Source organism: Dipodomys spectabilis, unplaced genomic scaffold (assembly GCF_019054845.1).
Source record: "Dipodomys spectabilis isolate Male_0828 unplaced genomic scaffold, ASM1905484v1 ptg000155l, whole genome shotgun sequence".
NCBI classification, from domain to species: Eukaryota; Metazoa; Chordata; class Mammalia; order Rodentia; family Heteromyidae; genus Dipodomys; species Dipodomys spectabilis.
Genome location: NW_024870832.1, coordinates 1,748,028 through 1,756,486, shown reverse-complemented (window position 1 = coordinate 1,756,486; position 8,459 = coordinate 1,748,028).

Sequence of the window (8,459 nt, the reverse complement as noted above, 5' to 3'; positions counted from 1 at the left end):
CCTTTTTTTTTTACTGGAACTCAGAGAAATATTTTTGATACATCTTTCAAATATTATCTCCCAAATAGGATATATTATTCGAATGTGTTTGATAATATTTCAGGTGGGGGTGGTCTTGTGTGTCTGGATGTCTGCGGGCAGAGGCCGTCCTGCTGGGCTTCAGGCACCGAGCTGATGCTTCCTGTCTGCTGGTTGCAGAGAGGAAAGTTTTCTTCCTGACCAGGCTTTCTGTTGAGATCTTTTCATCTTAGACTTCTAATTAGCTAGGGTAACAAGAATGAACTACCACCACCTGACTCGTTTTTGGAGTATTAGTTGCATTTCATTCATTGTTTTTATTTTTCCTGGAAAGTTGATCTAGGCATCCTGGTTGTACCTCATGATAAGGTGATTTGTATAAGAACTTTTGCCTCTGCCATTTCTGAAAATCATTTCCTCAGTACTAGATAAATGAAAAGCCTACTCCTTGAGAGTATTATAGTTAGAAGGCATCATGTGCAAACTTTCTTATAGTCTCTGCTTTTGTAAATATGCTTTTTAATTGTAAAAGTACTGTACAGTGGCTACAGTTACATGAGCAAGGTAATGAGTATATTTCCTATCAAGCATTGTTACCTCCTCCTTTGTTTTTCCCCTACCATCCATTCCCTCCCACCTCCAGTACTACACTTCCTCCACTTCCCCTTTCCCCCTCTCTGCCTAAACTGTAAAGTTCGTTTTTCAACATAGTGTCTTGTACATCTCATTGCTACAATGGGTCAACAACCTTCATCTATAATTAAGCATTTGGTTTTTTTCCCACAAGATTGAGGACACCAACATAAAATACAGTGAAAACAGGGATTATACCGTGGGGGAGAAACATACAAAGAAACAAAAAAATCACATAACTCACGTTACGAGATTGGGTGGGAGAATGATGACTATTAAATTAATTGCCTAACTATTCTATAGTTTTTAATCATTAAGGTTTATTAACTCAAAGTGGGATTAAAAATATTCAGAATAGTGGACTTTCTCTTTCAAATTCATTGACGTGTTGGAGCAGTATTGGTGTGATCTCTGCTTTGAAGGCCTTTTAGAATTCTGCTGTAATCCATCTGGTCCTTGGCTTTTCTTAGATGGAAGGTCTCTTATTGCTTTTTCTATTTCAATGCTTCATATGGGCCTGCTAAGTTTGTTTTACTCATCTTGGTTTAGTTTTGGCATGTCGATATTTGCTAGGAAAAGGTCCATTTCTGCCAAGTTCTCAAACTTATTAGAATAAAGGTTTGAGAAGTATTCCAATAAATGTTCTGAATTTTGACTTTTTCTGTGGTAATGTTTCCATTCTAATATATGAGTTTAATTATTTGGATGTGTTCTCTTATTTTGCTGATAAGATTTGCTAGGGGTCTGTCAATTTTGTTAATTTTTCGAAGAACCAACTCTTTGTTTTGTTGATTCTTTATATTTTTTTATTCTAATTCGTTTAATTCTGATTTAATTTTAATTATTTCTTCTGTCTACTGTATTGGGATTTATCTTGCTGCTCTTTTTCAAGGAGGATCAGATGTCTCATTAAATTGTTGATTTCAGCTATTTTCAATTTGTTGATGTAGGGAATAGAAAGACTTGGAAAAAATTGTATTAAGTAAAGTAAGCCAGGCCCAAAGAAACATAGGTCCCAAGCTTTCCATTATTTGCAGATAAGTCGATGTTAGGTGAAATGAACCCCAATATAAGGACTCAAATGGTTTTTCTTTCTTGCTATTGTTTCTAAAGTATTGATATGATGATTTCTTTGTTGTTTGTATGTCCCTCCCCCACGGTTTAACCCCTGTTTTCACTGTTCTTAATGTTGGTATAATTTGTGGAGAAGGGAAAAAGTAAATTGTTTAAATAGGGGTAAAGGTGGACCCATTGCAACAATGAGTTATACAAGATCTTATATTGAAAAATGAACTTTACAACTTTGTTGCGGGGCAGGGGGAAAGGGGAGGTTGGAGGGGGAGATGGGAAGGAATGGGAAAGGGAAACAAAAGAGGACACAACACTGCTTGATAACAAAGGTACTCATTACCTTGCTCCTGTAATTGTAACCCCTCTGTACGGTATTTGCACCATAAAATATATTCAGAATGATGGAATGTGGCTAGTACTCATTTGATGTGTGTGGACAGATGATCAGAATTCTGATGATTAATGAAAATATATCTTCTAATTTCCAGTTGTAGACTACTATGCTAACTGGGAGGAGACATTGTTGATGCCAGGGCTTTGAAAGCTGGTCATGAAGCAGAATATCAGGGGAGAGTATTTGGGAAGGATATAATTTCCAAGGTTCATACGAATTATATTGAACTAGAAAGCTAAGTGATGAATGACTGAGAACCAAATTTTATTTCGTAGCTTGCTTTATGAAGTCCAGGGATTTGAACCTAGGGCCTGAGTGCTGTCCCTTAGTTTCTTTTTTCTCAAGCCTACTACTGTACCAGTTGAACCAAAGCTTCACGTCCATATTTTTGGTGGTTAATTGGGGATCAGTATTTCCAAATTTCCTCTTTGGGATGGCTTCAAACTTGATCCTCAGGTATCAGCCTCTTTAGTAGCTAGCATTCCAGTTATGAGCCACCAGAGCCCGGCTAGAACCACATTTTAAAAGTATTCTCTAAGTGAATCAGATGTGTCTACCTACTATTTGAGCACTTTGGATCCAGTGGGACATCAGATTTAGAATAACATCAGAAATTTTCTTCTTGTAACCCACAGCATCCCATACCTATCTAATTTATTCATATCTTCATTTTTAATCTTTTTTCTTCATTGTACCTTTCTATTTTTACTTCACAAGGAAGCATGTCAGTGCTGTTTACCTTTTCTGAAGCAAGTGACATCCATTCCCATCAATAGGATTGTACTTGCTGATCTTACTGCCTGGAGTACCTACTTCTAGATAATTTCATAGATGATGGCTCTCAGGTTAACTTTCTCAGCCGCAGGAAAGTTGTTGCTACAAATCCACAAATGTCATGTCTGTGATTTGTAGAAATTATCATTATGATTTCTGGTTTCCTTTTCAGCATGGAATTGGTGAGGAGAGAGCCACATTCACTTCTGTTTCTCCAACACATGTAATAGTGTCTGGTCCTTAGTGCTCAGGAGCTTTCCATGTAGATCAGCCTTCTCCAGCTGAATTTATCCTAGCTTCTTTTTAGGACAGCTCTTCAAGCTGAAGTCAGGTGGCTAGCAGCCATTCTTTCTCATTCTTTGTGCCTTTCTGTGTCTCTGAGTCCACTTCAGGGCAAGATCAGTGCCTGACACCTATTTGCTGCTGTGGAAAGGTGGCTATAACATCATAGAAGTTATTACCAATATTTAAGCTTTGTGAGAACACCCATCCCCACCCAATTTCTCCAAGCCAGGTGTCTCCAATGCCCTGGAGTGCATTCCACGATTCGGCAACCAAACTATCACCCTCTCCCTACTGCACTGTGTATATTTCCATTTCCTTTAAAAAATCATATATATATATATATATATATATATGTAATTATATATAATTTTATGTATCTGTAAGTCTTTGTCCACCTCACTTAAGCCCTTGCATATTTCTATGTATTTGCAGCTTTGGAAGGGAAATAAGGTTGAATTCAACATACTTAGAAACACTTTTGGAGGGAACGCCAACTTTCAATCTAATGTTCTACAGATGGTCATCTTGGTACAGGAACTGAGTAGACCGTCATAGAATAACAGGCTTGTCCTGATTTGTACTGACTTTCCTCTGGGGTTAGGGAGTATGATCCCACTGCATATGTGGCTCTGTTACACTGCAGGCTAGGCCTCCTCTCAAAATCTAATGCCATGGGGGTAAGAGAGAATAAAACTCAGAACCCAGCTTCCCAAATCACTAAGATTAGAGTCCTGAGTCTCATGTACTTAATTCAAAGCTGCTTGAGTATATATAATGTAGTGAGTTTCATTATATTTACTTCATAGACAGATATACAAATATCTTTATATATTAATTCATCTATTTATAATGTTATATCTAGAAACATACAAATACATTTTCATATAATTATAATCTGTTATATTACCACTTTCTCCAATAATGGCTTACAGTAATGTTTTGTGAAAAACATTAGTGAAAATGTTAAATGATCTTGTAGTATGAAAAATCATATTCAATCTTATATATCATATAATATACTATATATAATATAAAGAACATAACATGTATTTACATATAACTGATTTAATTATGGTTTTTCCTTCCTGATTTTGTCCATCGATGTAAGCCTTCTTTCTTCTATTGATGATGGCTTTTACTTTCCACACAGGTATTTCCCATGTATTTTGACAAATATTTTCCATCCTAATTAGATTTTTGATATTATTGGAGCCAAATGTTTCTATATTTCCCAAAGCACAATGAATATGTATACAGATTTGAACTCACTGTTGGAAGGGAGTTTCACATACCACTATGAGCATTGTAGCATTTTTCCCAATTGACAGACAGCTTTCTAGGACATCTGATCTCTTAAGTCTAGAGATTTTTTTTTGATGAAAAAATTTTTATTGTGAAAATACTGTACAGAGGGGTTACAATTACATGGGCAAGATAATGAGTACATTTCTTATCAAGCATTGTAACCTCCTCCTTTGTTTCCACTTCCCATCCCTTATCATCCTCCCCCTGTCCTAGAGCTTTTGCAGCCACCTTATCTCCCCATGCAGGCATGCCCTGGCTTCCTTGCCACTCCCTGTGCATTTAACAGTTCCCATTATATTCAGTAGGCTCTCTTGTACAGCCCCCTGTCACTCTGTGTTTTCCCACACACAGAACACATGTGCATGGTGCTTTAGATTGTAGGTTGAAAAAAAAAACAAAATTAGGGTTCCGAAGGGAGGTGAAGGGTAAACAAAGGAGGAGGCTGCAATGCTTGCTAAGAAATGTATGCATTATCTTGCCCATGTAATTGTAACCTTTCTGTACAGTATGTTCACAAATAAAATAAAATTAAAAAATTGTATAATATAAACGTTGACATTTTAATAACATTAGAAATATAAATAGAATGAACATCTTACAACAATCAGAAACAAAAAGTAAAATAAAGATTTTCCAGGAGGAGGGGAAGGAATCTCTAAATCTAGAATGGCCTCTACGTTATATTCAGGCAGAAATTCTGCCTCAGAGTCCTCAAGGGAATCTCATGAAAGACAGGATTTTCTTCCTTAGTGGAAGGAGGGACAGATATTAATTTCTCAATTGGAAATTTTATCCCCTGCAACAGGACAGATTGGTCTGGATATTCTGTGAGGATAGATTCCCTTTGCTCAACTGAATTTAGATTTTGGACCTCACTTATTGGTTTTCCTGAACATAGACTGGGATCATTTCCATTAACACACATTTATTCTGCACACTAAGACCAGTGTTTTTTGACTGGTTTGGAGGCGATCTAGGTGAATTGTGAACATCAGTGGAAGACATCTTCTTCTTCGGTGGTATGTGCAGGTACACCTGCATCACATATAGGGATCAGAACCAGTGGAATGTCCACAAGACTGAAAACCTGTTTTGGCCTTTCTACAAATTGAGACAACCCTCTATGTTCACATGCTCTCTGGAATCCAGTGATGGCTTCCAATCTCCATCGGTCACTATAAGCAACATCTCTGGTGGGTTCTTTACCTGTATTTCAGCAGGAACTCCTCTACGGTAACGCAAACCTGAGAATGGAAATAGGTACAGGAACCTTAGAGTGGACTCTAGAAGTTAAGGTATGACTAAACTTCTATGAAGATCTAATGGGGGAAGCTGTAGAACTTGAGTATGGACTGAATACTGATGAGAGGCTATCTCCTAGTGAGTGGCTTCGTCCAATTTCTTTCAAAATGAGAAAAGACATTACCTAGCAGAGAATATCCATAAAAGAACATTTTGCCAAGCTGGGTAATACTAAGGACTCTTGGCCAATCAAGCCCATCCTAGAGTCCCAAGTGTCATCCCTACTAACGAGCTCTGAGACATCTAAACAAGGACTTCTTGCTCTTTTTCTTGGTCTCACGGGTCATGCGTTGCTCCAGTGGGTCCAGAAGAATATGTAAGTGGAAGAGGAGGCCTGAAATCATCAGGCTAGAAGTCCATCCACATAGTGAAGATGGAACAAACGATTGCTGACAAAGAAAATAAGAGTCTGCCTTCCCCATCCTAAGACTTCTACCATGGACCCTTTCTGTTAGAACTTGCAATTTGGCAGGACTTGCATGTTGGGAAGTGGAAGAGACTCCTGCAAGAAAGATGTTCCTCAAAACCAAAGGATGACATTGCCCCATTTGTTATGAAATGAAAATACTTGGAAAAAATTATATTAAGTGAAGTAAGCCAGGCCCAAAGAAACATAGGTACCACGGTTTCCCTCATTTGTATTAACTAGTATATGTCTGAGACAAGCAGAAAAGTTCAGATAAGTTGATGTTAGGCAAAATGAACGCCAAGATAAGGAATCAAATAGTTTTTTTTTCTTGCTATTATTTCTAACATATTTATAAGATGATTTCTTGTTTTTTGTATGTGTCTCCCCCCATGATATAACCTGTCTTTTCACTGTATTTATTGTTGGTATAATATCTGGAGGGAAAGGAAAAAAGAAACTGTTTAATTAGGGATACAGGTGGAACCATTACAACAATGAGTTGTACAAGACGTTGTGTCGAAAAACGGACTTTAAAACTTTCGCATGGGATAACAGGGGTGGGAGAGATGGGAAGGGATGGTAAGTGGAAACAAAAGAGGAGGCAACAATGCTGGATAAGAAATGTACTCATTACCTTGCTCATGTAATTGTAACTCCTCTGTACGGAATTTTCACAAAAGAAGTAGTTTCTCAAATATAATCCTCCAAAACTCTCCCTGTGATAGGCAAAGGTTTTTCCCCACTGGATCTGACTTGCTACACACAATCCTCCCTGTCATCCATGAGAGTCCAAAACCACAACCACATCCACTACTGTGTAATCTGCTATCCACTAAAGTGCCAAGCCTCAACCTCCTGGTGAAAATCACAACTGGTGTACAAAGCTGACTTTGATTCAGAAAACTGAAAGATACTCATTTTTAAAGGACAGAACTTCTCTTCGTGCCAATGTCCACTTACTTTTTCATTTGTTCATCTTCCTCTCAGTTATGGTAGATGGATCTGTACCAATGCAACGAGAGAAGGAAGTTTACTCTATGCTTCTCCTTTTATGAACAGGACATACATGGGACTAGCTAAGTCCCACATGGTAATGTAAACATGACAGACAAAAAGTGGAGATACTTCTATAGAGTTTCATGGAAATTCTGTGAAAAGGCTTATATGCACCTGTCCAAATAAATACACAATGGCTTATGCCTGAAATCCTACTAATCAGGAGGGTGAGATCTGAGGATCACAGTTTCAACCCAGTCTAGTCAGTAAAATTCTAAAGACACATATTCAATTAACCAGCCAAAGGCCAGAACTGGATCTGGGGCTCAAATGGTAGAGTACTATCTCTGAGCACCCATGGGACAGCACTCAGGCCCCAAACTCAAGTTCTAGTTTTGTCCTTTCTTTCAATTCCTTAAAAGGCCTCCAAGATAGTGAATCCCTAGGCGAGGGTGGATGTTGGGTGCCAGTGGCTCATGCATTTAGTCTTAGCCTTAGCAAACTGTTAAGGCTCCACTAGCTTCTGAGGAAAATGGAATATTCTGGCAGCCCAGTCCTAAGAAATTAGCCAGGGTGTGCACTTCTTTGTCTCAAGCCAAGCTCCTGTGATAAGGCCCCAGTGAAACAGTCTCAGAGAGGTGCCAAGTATTCCAATAATCTGCCAGGGGGTCTCATCAGCTGTGGGTTTGAGGGAGGAACACTTACTTTTTAAACAAAAAAATCCAGCACCTGCTTAATTGTCTCCCACTGTCTATAGTGGTGGAGGAAGTTTCCAACATAGAAGAGATCACCTTTCTTGTAGGCACGGACCAGGTCCATCACTAGCATTTCCAACAAGCCTGAGTCCAGACTCCATATATTATAAGGAATATACAGGGTCTCGGCTGACTCCTTGTCACATTAAGGTGGTAAAAAGAATGAATCTTTCAAAAATGGAAATGGAAGTACACTTCAAATTGAGTAATTGTAATAGAGTGGATTGAAAACTACACAGTAAATATTTTCTCGGTATATACATATAAAATCACACAAGAAGAATGTTCTAGTATATGCTAGGACGAGATTAAATAGGTTTCCTGTGATGGTTATACCTTACCTGAGTTGCCTTGTGCTTCCCTTGGTTTCTTCTTATAACAAGGGCTGGGACACTGGATTTGTGGTTTGGCACTGATCCAATGTCTGCAGCTTCAAGTGAGGCACTCACACCTCTCATGCCTGAGACCTGAGTTTCTTGAACTTTGAAAACAATTCTTGTTCTTGAGCCACAGGCCA